The sequence below is a fragment of the Macaca fascicularis genome, chromosome X, assembly GCF_037993035.2.
Source record: "Macaca fascicularis isolate 582-1 chromosome X, T2T-MFA8v1.1".
NCBI classification, from domain to species: Eukaryota; Metazoa; Chordata; class Mammalia; order Primates; family Cercopithecidae; genus Macaca; species Macaca fascicularis.
The window spans coordinates 124461091-124477639 of NC_088395.1; the positions used below are offsets into that span (position 1 = coordinate 124461091).

The 16549-nt window shown below is 39.3% G+C and overlaps 1 protein-coding gene across 2 annotated transcripts in view; it reads right to left on the bottom strand.

Moving 5' to 3' along the window:
• Positions 1 to 16549, bottom strand: part of KLHL13 (kelch like family member 13) — a 415357-nt gene that overhangs the window by 200805 nt on the left and 198003 nt on the right. The window contains exon 1 of one of the 2 annotated variants that reach the window (XM_065538060.2): positions 5448 to 5596. The exons of the other annotated variant lie outside the window; for it this stretch is intronic. The gene's annotated coding sequence lies outside the window, so the exon portion shown is untranslated. Of the gene's footprint in view, positions 1 to 5447; positions 5597 to 16549 lie in introns of those variants that run through there. 2 annotated transcript variants of the gene reach the window in all.

The following is a 16549-nucleotide window of genomic DNA, read 5'->3' on the forward strand; positions in this document are numbered from 1 at the left end:
AAAGCCTGTTACATTGGGACTGCACAAATAAATACTGTCGATTTAATTTGTTAACTCAACTCACTAAAGAATTATGTTGTGTGATGGACTAACTATATTAGCTTACCAACTGTACCTAAAAGAGGACATCAACGGTATTTATTCTTCTAAGTTCTTTATACTCTCCTGATACAATCTTGTCTATAATACTGATGTTCTTGGCAATGCTTTTATTTTTCCACAGATAGGGCAAACTCTCAGTTTCTGTCTAAATATTCTCGGATTCTCAACTAGTGAAGTACACATTAATGAAGCTATACTGCATTCTGATTAGATTATTCTTGAAACTTCCTAATAACCACTTCATTTCAGGGATTAAAAAGTTTCAGAATGTGATGTGTCTACTCAACATGAATGATTTTAACTATACAACTCTTTTTTATTCAGGCCCTGTGTACCTTAGCTGCCTAAATACGGAATTTTGGTATAAATCCCACATTCATACATCCAAGATACAGGAAATTACATTTCAATGGCATTTGTAATTTATTGGCACTTTTAGTAAAATTGGTTTTTTTACAACTGTTTCCTTACATTATAAATTATATCCAGCCAGAGGCTGCTCTTTAAGTATCCACACTCATCTTGCTCAACGTCAACACTATGCTAATTAGAAGTGTAGCCTCATTTGAGTGTCAGAAAAGCCTTGAACTCTTCTAGGCCTCCCATCTCACTCCTCACCCCAACCTGCTTACCAATCAGTACTTGTCGTTCTTGGGTTTGACATCCACTGATATTTCCTTGATTATTCTTAATAATGAGAATGAGTTGAGTTTATTATTTATTGAGTGCTATGATATGGCAGATACTGTACTCAACCCTTTAAAAACATTATCTCATTCAGTCCTTGAAACAATCCAGTGAGGTAGATGCCATTAATGTTCCCACTTCACAGAGATGAGATCTGAAGCACAGGAAGTTACATAACTTCCTTAAGGTTTCACGAGTATTAAGAGACAGGGATGGGCTTCAATCCTGGGCAGGGCATCTCCAGAGCCTATGCTACAACATTTTTATGAAAATGTTAGTATATTGTTGTCACTCAGGGGAGGGCTTTCCCTCACCTTCCACCTTGCTCTGGCCTTCTCAGTGAAATAGGAAAAATAAATAAATTATATTACTTTTACTTGAGATACTTGGGTACAAACATGGCCAAAAAGAACATCTATTTTTTTTCATTTTAAGTTTCATCATCATTCTTCTTCCTAATCTCTACCTACACTCTATGTATTTGAAAATTACTATGGAAGATTCTCTTTACAACAGGAAAGTTATACACAGAATATCAATTTATCCCCACATTCCTTGTTATTGACAGTTCTTTCTTCCATGTTCAAACTTAACATTTAAAAACTGAGTCCGGGAACAGTGGCTCGCACCTCTAATCCCAGCATTTTGGGAGGCTTAGGTGGGTGGATCACTGGAGGCCAGGAGTTTGAGACCAGCTTGGCTGACATGGTGAAACCCCATCTCTACTAAAATTACAAAATTTAGCCAGGCATGGTGCCAGGCGCCTGTAGTCCCAGGCGCTCAGGAGGCTAAGGCAGGGAATAATTTGAACCTTGGAGGCAGTGAGCCGAGATAGCACCACTACACTCCAGCCTGGGCAATAGCGCAAGACCCTGTCTCAAAAATAAAAACAAAAACCGAGTTATGCCAGGAGTGGTGGCACCTGCCTGCAATCCTAGCTACTCAGGAGGCGGAGGTGGGAGGATTGCTTGAGCCCAGGTGTTCAAATCCAGCCCGGGCAACAGAGCAAGACCTAGTCTATACTAAAAATAAAAAACAAAAATAGCCTGGCATGGTGGTGTGCACCTGTATTCCCAGCTACCTGGGAGGCTGAGGTAGGAGGATCATTTGATCATTTTCACTCCAGTCTGGGCAAATGAGTGAGACCCTATCTCCAGATTGATGGATGGATAGATAGGTAGATAGATAGATATTTAATAGATAGATTTTAATTTTAAAAAATAAATTAATTTTTAAAAATTATATGAATAAAAAGTATTAAATTTTTGAGTTGGAAAGAACCTTAAAGACGATCCAACCTCTTCATCTTACAAGTGAAGGTCTCTGGATCAAGACTCAATATGCCAGGCATTTAGTTAGTTAATTCTGCAAATATTTATTGAGTACCAACTATGTATTTGAGATTGTGCAGAAGAGACAAAATTATGAGTTTGAAAAGCTTATATTCTAGTAAGGTAAGATAATAATCAAGAAATACCATAACATGATAATTCCAGGTAATGATATGTGTCATACAAAATAAAACAAGGAAATGTTTTATAGTAAGTGAGCAGTATACGTAGTGAGTGATCTGGGATGGGAGAAACTAATTCTGAAGGGGTAGTCAGGAAAAACTGCTTTTAAGAAGTAAAATTTATACCGAGCTCTGAATGTTGAAAGGAAGTCATGCCAGCAAAGAGCCGAGGGAAAATCATTCCAGAGAAGGAATGGTAAGTGAAAAGCCCTGAGGTGGGAATTAATTCAGTGCATTGAAAAAATAAAAAACAGCCATTATAGCTGAAGAATGGTAAATCATGGCAGAGTGGTAGAACATGATGTCATAAAGGTCAATCAAAACAAAATCATTTAGGGTCTGTGGACCATATCAGAAGATTTTGATATTATTCTAATTGCAATAAGAAACCATACAAACGTCGGGTGTGGTGTTTCACACCTGTAGTCCCAGTACTTTGAGAGGCCGAGGCAGGCAGATCACCTGAGGCCAGGAGTTCAAGACCAGCCTGGCCAACATGGTGAAACCCAGTCTCTACTAAAAACACAAAAATTAGCCAGGCGTGGTGGCGCTCACCTGTAATCCCAGCTACTCAGGAGGCTGAGACAGCAGAATCGCTTGAACCCAGGAGGTGGAGGCTGCAGCGAGTGAAGTTTGCACAACTGTATTCCAGCCTGGACAAAAGAGCAAAGACTCCATCTCAAAAAAAAAAAAAAAAAAGAAAAGAAAAGAAAAAAATAAAAAGAAACTTTGGAGCAAGGCAATGATATGATCTTAGTATTTTAAATGACTAAGTGATGCTAAAATCTTAAGTCTGAGTACAACAATAGTTATACTTATCACTATTTTTCATTTGTGTACAGAATTGACCAGTTATGAGTTGAGTTTATTATCAATGTTTTAAGAAAACAATGCTGCCTGTGACATCCCGCCCCGGGGGCTAAAAGTGTCTGCCACCTTTATCTGCAACAGCATGGCCATCCAGGAGCTGTTCGAGTGCATCTCGGAGCAGTTCGCCGCCATGTTCTGGCACAAGGCCTTCCTGCACTGATACACGGGCGAGGGCATGGACGAGATGGAGTTCACCGAGGCCGAGAGCAACGTGAACGACCTGATGTCCGAATACCAGCAGTACCAGGTGCTGGTACTGTTGAGGAGGAGGACGAGTTCGAGGAGGAGGACGAGTTCGAGGAGGAGGCCGAGGAGGAGGTGGCCTAGAGCCTCCAGTCACCAGGGAAAGCACCAATTCTAGAATTGGTGCTGTTAAGTAACTAGTTAACTAACTAACTAGAATTGGTGCTGTTTCAACTTACCAACAGCAACTGTTTACCCAACTCCAAACAACACTACATGGATGTTCCTAAAGGCTAGAATTTACAACAGTTTAGCTGTTTAGAAAGCTTTATCACCAAACACCACTCCCTTTGTTTCCTTGTCCTTGGGAGCCAGTATATAGACCATTAGTTCTTTTAATTTTTTTTTTCCTTTTTCATGGAAAGGTGTGCACTCTTTATTCACTCCCAGCCTGCCCCGCTGTGTGCGCACTTGCTGTTTTCCCTGTCCACATCCCATGCTGTACAGACACCACCATTAAAGCATTTTCATAGTGAAAAAAAAAATCAGTTAATCAGTTTCATAGTGGAAAAAAAAATCAGCGAAATAAAAATCAGTTATCTAGTTAACTAACTAGTTATCTAGTTAAACTTTTCTGACCTACCCGCCTAGGATGACCCTCCTACATAACTATCATTATTTATTTCTCATGTATTCTTTCAGAATTTATATTTTTTATTTGAGAGCTAAATCAGCAAAACTATATTTTTATGGTTTTTAAAGTAGTGAATGGAGCAAAATAGGGAAGATATGATGGCATTTGTTAAAAGAGAACAATTTCTGCATAGTATGTTTGCTATTGGGTTTTATTAAGTAACTAAGGAAGTATTTGTTAAGTCTCTTCTCAAGCATGATTCTAGGTGATGGCTATAAATGTATTCCATATAAGAACATTATCAATATACTATGGTGAAACCAAAATTAGGTTTTAATGGACAACTTTAATTTCATATGTAATAAAACAATTTTTATAAATGCAATATTCTCTAATCAAGAAATCCAAATTTTCTACTGAACATGTTAAAGGAAAGTGAACATTTAGAAAACAACTGATCAAATACAAACAACTGGAAAGAGTAAATGAGAAGTTAAAGAAAATAAAAATACAGGAAACTTGGGGAAATAGCTTTAGGAATGTCCATAGTCATTAGCTTTCAGCCACCAGGAAGATGTCCAACCAAAACTAAGATTTAAATGCCTTCAGGGAAGAAGGAGTTTCAATATTTAGCAGTTTAGTTACTAAGAGAGTATCTGACCTAAATTCACAGTAGAGTAGCTCATATTTTAGGTTACCTCATACTAATTCATTTCTCAAGCTTTTAACTACATTTGTGATATGATGGACACAAAAACATTTTAAAACAGAGACCACACAGGAATTTTAACATTAATCTGTATTGGGCTAGCAAACTAAATAATGTACGTCCTGATAGAAATCATAACGCAAAGCAACTACATCACATCATGCTGCACACAATGCCAGAAGAAAGGTTTGGTTAATCACGAGATATCACCACTCACATTAATTGTATCCTTGTATTCCCCTCTGGGTCGTGTGAAAGAACTTTCACAACTGAATCAGTTCAAATATGTCCACAATGTCTTTAAATATCCTTGAGGGTTCAGCATCTCATTCTCAAGTGAATACTTTTCCACCCATTTGTGTGAGTATGCTCAAGGTATTTTTTTTTCCTTTTTTGATAGAATTGCAAGGAGAAATATGGTCAAATTTTGATATCAAAAGCAAGCAGATTTTTAAAGTAGATTTTTTAAAATGTACTTCATATGAAGTTTCCCAGCTCTGTTACTTTCTTCTATTATCCTTATAGAACCAGATTGTGGGGAGGTAGAGATACTATTAATGGAATAGTTTGGATGGAACACAACATAAGCAAGTGATGCCTTTCAGTGGAGTGGAATTCAGGTAAACTTGGTATTACACAACTGTATTAGTCAGGGTTCTCCAGAGAAATACAACCAATAGGAGAAATATATATACATACACACAGAGAGAGAGAGAGAGAGAGAAACTTATTTTAAGGAATCGGCTCACCTGATTGTGAAGGACGGAAGGCTGGAGACCCAAGAAAGGGTTGCTGTTGAAGCTCCAGTGGAAGGCAGTCTGTTGACAGAGTCCCTCCGTCTTGGGGGGCTGGTAGTGAGTCTTTGCTTTATTAAGGTCTGCAGGTCAGGTCATGTAAGCTGGAGTTCAAGGCAAGAATTGAACCTCAAATTGAGGAACTGGAGTGAAAATCAAGAACCCACAGCAAGAGGCTACTTCTTTAGACTGAGCAAACCAAGTCGGGGTTAGAAGGAAAACTTGGAGTGAGTATATTCAGGTTTCACTTCAGGTCTACGGATTGGATGAGGTCCACTCACATTGTGGAAGATAATCTACTTTACTCAAAATCTACTGATTTAAATGTTAATCTCATTTTTAAAAATACCTACACAGCAACATCTAGAATAATGTTTAACTAAATATCTGGGTGCCAAGGCCTAGCAAAGCTGACACATAAAATTAACTATCAGTACAACCAATCACCAACAAATATTTCTTGAGCAATAGAGATGTTCCTGGAAAGTGGTACATACATATAATTTTTATAGATAGAGGCCCCATGGGGCTTCATGCACTAATGTCTTTCCACCTGTAGCCCAGTCCTGCTAGTTTTTGAGGAATCCAAACAAAGGCAAACAACCCAATAAATGGTAGATTCAGCCACCCTATGCTTCAGACCTGGGAGATTAGTGGTCAAGCTTGAGAAGAGCAACAAGCTGGAAGACCTGAAGTGAAGCCTGAGCATACTGCTTTGAACTTTGGACTCTTTATTATTTTCTTTTTAAAGTCAAGGACTTGCTCTATCTCGACTTGCTCTATCTCCAGGCTGGAGTGCAGTGGCATGACCATGGCTCACTGCAGCCTCGCCTTGAACTCCTGGGCTCAAGCGATCCCCCCACCTCAGCTTCTAAAGTAACTGGGACTAAAAGCATGCACCAACACATCTGGCCTTTTTTTTGTTTTTGTGTTTGTTTGTTTGTTTGTTTTTGTTTTTGTTTTTTTTGAGAGGGGGGGGGTCTTGCTACGTTGCCTACACTGGTCTTGAACTCCCAGCCTCAAGCATTCCTCCTGCCTTGGCCTCCCAAAGCACTGGGATTACAGGTATGAGCCACCATACCTGGACTGGATTCTTGATTTTTTCACTCCAGTTCCTCAATTTGAGGTTCAATCCCTGCCCTGAAGTCCAACTTTTACTTGACTGGAGCCCAAATGCTCCCCTTCCCCCATGAATTGGTGCTGTTTCAACTTACCAACAGCAGCTATTTACCCAACTCCGAACAACACTACATGGATGTTCCTAAAGGCTAGAATTTACAACAGTTTAGCTGTTCAGAAAGCTTTTTCACCAAACACCACTCCCTTTGTTTCCTTGTCCCTGGGAGCCAGTATATAGACCATTAGTTCTTTTAATTTTTTTTTTCCTTTTTCATGTTCTACCCCTTCTCCACTAGCCTGTGCCAGCTTGCATAGATTATGGAAGTAGATGAAAAGGGGAAAAGGTAAAAATGAATGATCCAATTGTGAAATGAACAATCTCACTTATCCATTCTGCAGGATCAGATTCCTGACTATCATATTTTCACAGAACCAAGTACATTCATATTTGAGTGTGGATTCAGGTACACCTTCTAGAACAAAACTGAGAAGCATACACTATAAACAATACAAACGTGATATATTTCATAAGTCTTACTTTAATTCTATCACAAAGGGACTTTCTTTGTATGGGAATCACATATTCTAAAATTATGATCTTAACAGAAAAATGAACTACAAAAAAAGATTTTCAAAGGTGATTCATAAAATCATTTTAAATACATTTATATGCAATATTAAACCAGATTTGTCCAACAGTGCCTAGTTTGTAAATCAGATACCTATGAAAGACACATTTTTAGCTGATGTATATTTTTTATATACTGGATGATAATTTTTTTTTTAATTGGAGTTTCGCTCTTGTTGCCCAGGCTGGAATGCAATGGTACGATCTCAGCTCACTGCAACTTCCGCCTCCCGGGTTCAAGTGATTCTCCTGCCTCAGCCTCCCGAATAGCTGGGATTACAGGCATGCACCACCACACCTGGCTAATTTTGTATTTTTAGTAGAGACAGGGTTTCTCCATGTTGGTCAGGTTGGTCTTGAACTCCTGACCTCAGATGATCGGCCCACCTCAGCCTCCCAAAGTGCTGGGATTAGAGGCGTGGGCCACCATGCCTGGCCCTCAAAGCATTTTCATAGCCATTATTTCACCTGGCAGAGATGAGGACTCAGACACATGAAAGAAGGCAAGAAGCCCAGCTGTCAGAAATGGTGAAACAATGTCAAGGCAACAATGATAACCCGATACTGAAACTCAGATGGCTAGGCTAGAACTGCCCGACTTGCCCCTGTCTAAAATCAGGATTGGTCCAGAGACACAGGTGGGATTGAATCCGTGAGTGGGTGGCAAGCAAGTTAGTTCCTGTCTGTGGAGGCAAGCAATGGGGCTATGAAATAGGCAGCACCTGATGGCAATTTCATCCAAAAAGGCAAACAGCTCTAGACATCCAAATGAAGGGACATCTTGACTTTGGCACCCTGGAGAATGTGACAAATTGGGCTGAACCTTTGAGAATTATTACCTGCAGCAAATGCCACAGAACTTGGAGTAATCAAGTTGAACAGAAAATCCTTAGCAGCAGCTGATGTTGTTGTTCACCATCACTTCTTGTTGAATCATCCCCCCGTTGCTCCCCAAGATTTCCATGATAGATTCTCCTGCTTTGCCTATTGCCTCTCTGGCTACTCCTTCTCTGTCTCTTGCAAGTTCCTTTTATTGTCTTTCAATGTTCCCTAGCTCAAAGAATAGTACCACCAGCCACCTAATTATGCAAACCAGAAATTTAGACACTTTCCTTAGCATTTTTCTCTACCCCCGCCCCATGTCCAAATTACCGTGAATTACTATAAAGTTTACCTGGTAAATATCTCTTTAATCTATTCACTTCTCTCCATCACCACTACCCTGGTCCCAGACACCACCACCTCCGACCTTGAATACTGGAACAGCCTCCTGGGATAGAATCTTGGCTCTCCCACATTCCAGCTATGTGTTCTTCAGCAAGTCTATTCACTTCTCTGAACTTCAATTTCCTCATAGGTTAAGTGGGGACAATAACAGTAGCTACCTTGCGGGGTTGTTGCGAAGATTCAGTGACAAGACATATAAAATACCTTTCAACAGTGCTTAATACAGTAAGTGCTACATCAATGATAGCTTTTAAAATATTATCTGCATTCTCACTCAACCCCCTTCATTATTCGCACTGTAGCCAAAGTGGCATTTTCCAAAATAAATATGATCATACTCTCCCCACCACCACTACACACAAGCACCCACAGAACACTCTGACAGATTCCCATTGCACTTAAGATAAAGTCAAAACTGCTTAACATAGACTAGAACAAGGCAGTGCATGAATTTCTGCAGCATGAAGCCACAAATGAATTTTCCATTGTACTCTTTCACCTTCCCACTAGCCTACTAGCCTACTAAGCCTTCTCTTACTTCCTCACACCCAACCTGCTTCCTGTCATCCCATAGCCTTGTTCTGCCTACCTGAAATGCTTTTTCTTTCTTTCTTTCTTCTTTGAGATGGAGTTTCACTCATGTCACCCAGGCTGGAGTGCAATGGCCCGATCTCGGCTCACTACAACCTCCACCTCCTGGGTTCAAGGGATTCTCCTGTCTCAGCCTCCCGAGTAGCTGGGATTACAGGCACCTGCCACCACACCCAGCTAAGTTCTGTATTTTTAGTAGAGATGGGGTTTCACCATGTTGGCCAGTCTGGTCTCAAATCCCTGACCTCAGGCGATCCACCCGCCTTGGCCTCCCAAAGTGCTGGGATTACACGCATGAGTCACTGGGCCCAGCCAATGCTTCCATTTTTTAACTGCACCTTATCCTTTGGTTTTCAGCTCAAGCCTCACTTCCCAAGGAATGCTTTCCTGACCAAAGATGTATAAAATGCTCTGAAGCAGCCACATACCTCTCCCATTGTGTATATCACAGTGGTCACTTTTTATTTCTTTGTATGATTAGAGGATTAGTTTTTGCTTTTCTGACCTGACGGTAAGTTTTGTGACAGTAAGGAACTTGTTTTTGTTCACTGCTACCTCACCAGCATGTAGCACATATCTAGCACATAATAAGTGCTCAACAAATTGACAGACTCAATGAAAGAACGAGTGAACCACACTTGTGCATAAGGATCAAATGGAAGCAAAAAAGGAAATTGAAAGTTGTAATCATATCTGTAGATAAGATTGTAAAATGGTCTGAGCCTTGAAACAGACTGTGAAAGCTAAATTTCTTTTTTCTTTTCTTTTTTTTTTTTTTTCCACTTTGAGATGCAGTCTTACTTTGTCACCCAGGCTGGAGTGCAGTGACAGGATCTCGGCTCACTGCAACCTCTGCCTCCTGGGTTCAAGCAATTCTCTGCCTCAGCCTGCCAAGTAGCTGGGATTACAGGCGCGTGCCACCCTGCCCGGCTAATTTTTGTATTTTTAGTAGAGACAGGGTTTCACCATCTTGGCCAGGCTGGTCTTGATCTCCTGACCTCGTGATCCACCCACCTAGGCCTCCCAAAGTGTTGGGATTACAGGCATGAGCCACCACACCTGGCCGAAGCTAAACTTCTTAAACCGAAGTCGTGTTTAAAGAAAAACAGGACAGAGAAAAATGGAGCTTAGACTAATAAGAGAATCAGGGTGGAAGAGAGAGGATTGTTGAATCCACTAAATCACGACAAAACAACGAAGCACAATTTTAAAGTTGTGTGCACACGCGCGCGTGTGTGTGTGTGTGCGCAGACATGCATATTTGCATTTAACAGTCTTTCACTTTCCAGGTTTTTAATCACTCCTAAGCTATTTTTGACGGGAAAAGAAAATTCTAGGAAAAAAGGGAGAAAAGAATTAATAAGGATTCTTTTTAAAAATTGAGCAGCTAATGTATTTTTCTGACTCTGAGGCTCACACCATAGCAGTTTATAATAAAGCAAACATTCAAGCTAAGAGCCTAGGATTTGAATCCAAAGTTGCTGATGTCAGAGAGTTTTTATCCTGAGTCCAAGCCTACAAAATTCATTTGAAAAAGAAAAAACTGTTTGCACAGAGACCATAATAAAGCCTAACTATGTTTGAAAGATGTTTTTTGTTTTTTGTTTTCATCTTGCAGGAAATGTAAGACCAAATTAAAGTTGCATACAGCACATGGATTGGGGTTTTTGGCTTTTAATTTTTTGCTTCCTATATGACATTTGTAGTTTCAAGATTTGTTATAAAATATTTTTTAGAAGAGCAAAACAACACTGAGACTTAACACCATAAATGTTTTCCTAGGGCACAAACACACACATTTTTCATTATTATGTTGTTCAGAAATCCTAAATCTTTGACAAAGTAGCTATAGGTCATTAAGCAATTTGCCTCCCTATTCTGAGACTCAGTTTAGCATTTACAAAATGAGTGAGTTAAAATAGATAATGTCTAAGTTTCCTTTAATGTTTTTAAATGTTAATTGTGGTAAAGAACACAAAACATAAAATTTACCATCTTAATCATTTTTAAATGCATTGTTCAGTGGTGTCAAGTATATTCACATTGTTGTCCAACCAATTTCCATAAATTTTTCATCTTGAAAGACTGAAATTTTATACCTATTAAATAATAACTCCCCATTTCCCCCCTTTGCCCAGCTCCTGACAACCATCATTCTGCACATTCTGCGTCTAAGAATTTGACTTTAGATACCTTATATGGGTGTAATCATACAGTATTTGTCTTTCTATGACTGGTTTATTTCCTGCATGCTGATAATCAACCATATGAAAAAATAAAATGTGACTGACTGCTTATTTCACTTAGCATAAAGCCCTCAAGTTTCACCCTTGTTGTCACAAATAATAGGTTTCCTTCTTTATTAAGGCTGAATAGTATTCTAATACGTACACACACCACTTTTTTTTTTTTTTTTTTTTGAGATGCAGTCTCTCTCTGTGGCCCACACTGGAGTGCAGTGGTGCAATCTTGGCTCACTGCAACCAGTGCCTCCCAGGTTCAAGTGATTCTCTTGCCTCCAACTCCTGAGTAGCTGGAATTACAGGCATGTGCCACCAAGCCCAGTTAATTTTTATATTTTTAGTAGAGATAGGATTTCACCATGTTGGCCAGGCTGGTCTTGAACTCCTGACTTCAAGTGAACCGCCCACCTCAGCCTCCCAAAGTGCTGGGATTACAGGTGTAAGCCACCACGCCTGGCCCACATTTTCTTTTTTTAATAATTTTTAAGAGATAGGCTCTCACTCTGTTGCCTAGGCTGGAGTGTTGTAGCATAATCATAGGTCACTGCAACCTCGAACTCCTGGGCTCAAGCTATCCTGTTTCAGCCTCCCAAGTAGCTGGGACTACAGGAGCACACCACCACACGTGGCTTCCCCACCCACCCCCACCCCACAGACTGGGTCTCTATGTTGCACAGGCTGGTCTCAAACTCCTGGGCTCAAGCAATCCTCCTGCCTCAGCCTCCCAAAGTACTGAGATTACAGGGGTGAGCCACCGTGCCCAGTCTACACTACATTTTCTTTATCAATTCATTCATTGATGGATATTTACTTTGCTTCCACCTCTTGGCTATCACGAATAGCTTCTATAAACATGGGTGTGCAAATATCTCTTTTGAGACCCTGCTTTTAATTCTTGTAGATATATGGTCTGAAGTGGGATTGCTGGATCATACAGTAGTTCTATTTTCAATTTTTTGAGGAAACTTCATACTGTTTTCCACAGCAACCACACCATTTTACATTCTCACCAACGGTGTATAAGGGATCCAATTTCCCCATATCTTCACCAATACTTTTTATTTTCTATTTTTTTAAGAGTAATCATCCTAAAAGACGTGAGGAGGCATCTCATTATCATTTTGATTTGCATTTCTCTAGTGATTAGTGATGCTGAACATCTTTTCATGTGCCTGTTGGCCATTTGTCCGTCATCTTTGGAGAAATGCCTATGTAAGTCATTTGCCCATTTTATAACTGTGTTGTTTTTGTTGTTGAGTTGTAATTCTTCATATATTCTGGATATTAACCACTTACTGAATATATGACTTGCAAATATTTTCTCCCATTCCATAGGTTGCCTTTTTACTCTGATAACTGTGACCTATAACGCACAAAAGTTTTAAAGTTTGATTTAGTCTATTTTTGCTTTTGCTGGCTGTACTTACATGCTATATCCAATAAACCACTGCCAAATGCAATGTCATGAAGTTTTCCTCTATGTTTTTCTTCTAGCAGTTTTATGGTTCTAGGTGTTACATTTAGATCTTTATCTATTTTGAGTTAATTTTTGTATATAATGTAAGGTCGGGGTCCAACTTTATTCTTTTGCATGCAGATATTATTTTCCCAAAACTTTTTTTTTGTACAGACTGTGCTTTCTCCATTGAGTGATCTAGTACCCTTGTCAAAAATCATTTGACCATATTCACTAGGGCTTATTTCTGGGCTGTTTATTCTATTCCATTGTTCTACGGGTTTGCCTTTTTGTCAGAACCACACCATTTTGATTACTACAGCTTTGTAGTATGTTTTGGCATCAGGAAATGTGAGATGTCCAGCTTTTTTCTTTTTCAAGATTATTTTAGCTATTCAGGGTCCCTTGAAATTCCATATGAATTCCAATCCATGAACACAAGGTGTCTTTCCATTTATTGGTGTCTTCTTTAATTTCTTCTGGCAATGTTTGTAGTTTTAGCATACAAGTCTTTCACCTCCTTGGTTAAATTTATTCCTAAGTATTTTATCTAAGTATAGTATCTTTTTGATGCTATTGTAAATTAAAGTGTTTTCACATTGTTCATTACTAGTGTATAGAAACGCCACTGATTTGGGGGTATTGATTTTCTATTCTGCAACGTTGCTAAATTCATCTAACAGGTTTTTTTTGTGGAGTCTTCAACATATATGACTATGTCATGTATGAGCAGCGACCATTTTACTTCTTTCTCTCCAATTTGGATGCCTTTTCTTTTTCCTGCTTACATACTCTTGTTAGACCTTCCAGTACCATATTGAATCCCTCTAAACCTTATCAATTTCTAAGTAAACATTTGTATATTTTACAAATTGTTAAGCTGACAGAGTTGACAGCCTCTTCCTCCTCTATCCATGTTCTTATCATTCACTGATGGCTGTCAACTCTTTTCTCCTTTTGTTCCTCCTCTAGCATTTCTCCCCCAACAACTCAGCTCAGACTCCTTTTTTTTCTTTTTTCTTTTCTTTCTTTTTTTTTTTTTTTTTTTTGTTGTTATTGTTTTTGTTGTTGCCCAGGCTGGAGTGCAATGGCACAATTTCGGCTCACTGCAACCTCCACTGGGATTACAGGTTCCCGCCACCACGCCCGGCTAATTTTTGTATTTTTAGTAGAGACAGGGTTTCACCATGTTGGCCAGGCTGGTCTCGAACTCCTGACCTCGTGATCCACCCACCTCAGCCTCTCAAAGTGCTGGGATTACAGGCAAAAAAAAAATTTCAATTAGCCAGTTGTGGTTGTGTGAGTCTGTAGTCCTAGCTCTCAGAAGGCTGAGGTGGGAGAATCATTTGAGCCCAGGAGATTGAGGCTACAGTGAGTTATGATGGCACCACTGCACTAACTCCAGCCTGGGTGACAGACACTGTGTCTCTCAAACCAACCAACCTACCAACCAAATAAATAAATAAATAAATAAAACATGGTTTTGGCTTTTTGTATTCCACTGCTACATGTGATTATAACTGATCTTTGTTATCCAGAAGCACCTCACAGAAAGAACATGTACTGGGCCAGGCCCAGTGGCTCACTCCTGTAATCCCAGCATTTTGGGAGGCCAAGGCAGGAAGATCACTTGAGGCCAGGAATTTGAGACCTGCCCAAGCAACACAGTGAGACCCCTGTCTCTACAAACAATAAAAGAAAAAATTAGCCAGTCATGGTGGTATGCTCCTATAGTCCCAGATACTCAGGAAGCTGAGGTGGGAGGATTCCTTGAGCCCAGGAGTTCAAGATCAGCCTGGACAACATAGGGAGATCCCCGTCTCACAAAAAAAAATTTAAAAAGTAGCCAGGAGTGGTGGCGTGTGCATGCAGTTCCAGCTATTTGGGAGACTGAGGTGGGAGGATCACTTGAGCCTGGGAGGACAAGGCTGCAGTGAGCTATGATGACATCACTGCACTCTAGCCTGGGTGACAGAGCAAGATCCTGTCTCTAGAAAAAACAAAAACAACAGTTTATTCTTCTACTTCTAATAATCCCTACTCCTAATAATACCAATAAAATATTCACAATAGACTCTTCCTGTTACCAATGCATACATTTAAGTTCACAGGCCATAGAAAATTCTCAAAAAAAGTCCCCTCACCACTTGTTAGTTGCTAACTCAGTTCATCTTCCATGAAAAGAAAACTTATCTTGTCATCAGTCCCCAAGATAAAAAAAAAAAAAAAAGGAGGGAGAGGATTATGCGTTATGTCCTTGGCTGCCTCACAGAGTTGACCAGCTTGTTCTTTATGTCTTTGGGCCCATAAACACAAGCAAATAGATATTAATACTTTTCTCAAAGGTATTCAGCCAATTCCTATATAAATGTTCTTTTACCTCCAGGGAGATGACTATAAATATGAATGGTGCTTTAAGCTATTAAATGTTAATATGCTTAGCTCATTAAATCTTCTTAGGAATAATCTGCAGTAAGGGAGGGTCTATTAACATTCATATGCCTATCTGTATATCTGCCAGAGGCATATGTGGTATCCAAAGAAGTATGGAGTAAGTCTCAACCAGAGCACAGCCTGAGTATGAATGCTGCTAAGTGGTACACCTGCTGCCAAGGGGAGCCAGCCAGTCCCAGATGTGAGTAACATGGAGGAGCACTAGAGTGCTGAATATGAGAGTCATGGTGGATCGGGCCTCTTGAAAGAAACTGTCTGCAACATGTGAAAAAGAAACTGGGAAAAGGAGGAATGGGCTACAACTTGGATTATCCTTACAGGATATTCTTATTTTTCAAAATACCTCTAGATCCTCACAATTTTTAATTATTAAATATTAGATACCTACAATAGAATGTCTGTAATGTGTATGCAAATTATAAAGTATAGCCATAATACCTGTAAACCCAATGTCCGTCAAGGAGATAACAGAGTTCTGCTTTTGGCCACTGTATTCCGGCCAAGTCTGTTATTTGGTTTTGATTTGGGGCTAGGTCTTTGGAAAGCTGAATAGCCAAGCCCACATCAACATCCTTTCGGTTTCCCTGAACTTGTGCATGATCAGAGAACAACATTTGGAATTATTATATCAAAATATCAAAATATTCAGCTTCAAATGTAAGCATTCCAGATGATAATTGGACTGAAAATTGCCTCTGTTCTCTAGATGTCAAAATTCTCAATCACTTGGAGCATAAATACACATCTATGCAGGAGTAAAATGCTGCACTAATAAATAATGATTGAGGAAGCTGTTAAATTTATGTACAAGCACAATGACTATGCACATCAAGTAGGTAAATTAACAGGGGATCCTAGCTACTCAGAGGCTGAGACAGGAAAATCACTTGAAGCCAGGAGTTCAAATCTAACCTGGGCAACATAGCGAGACCCTATCTCTTAAAAATGAACAGTAGGCAAATAGATTGAGAGTTAGTATAAATAATTTAAAAGAGTGTGTTTACTTGATAACTATATGAAAAAATTATATACTTTTCAAGCTAATAAATGTTCATAAAAATTACATAATAATTCCAGAGCAAATAGTATAGATTAGGTTGGATAGTAATTCAAATATTTTTTATTTGTTTGATGTACTTGTGTTTCCCACATGACACAACATCATCTTTAAGGAGTGAATTTAATTTCAAGTATCTAATTCCATATAGGCCATAAATAAGACTTTTAAGGAAAAGTCCCATTTGAGGCCTTAGTATTTTGTGAGGATGAATTAAAAATCAGCATTGTTGCCTCTAAGTTTCACAAGGAGGAAAATTCCAAAATCATTTATAACTACATC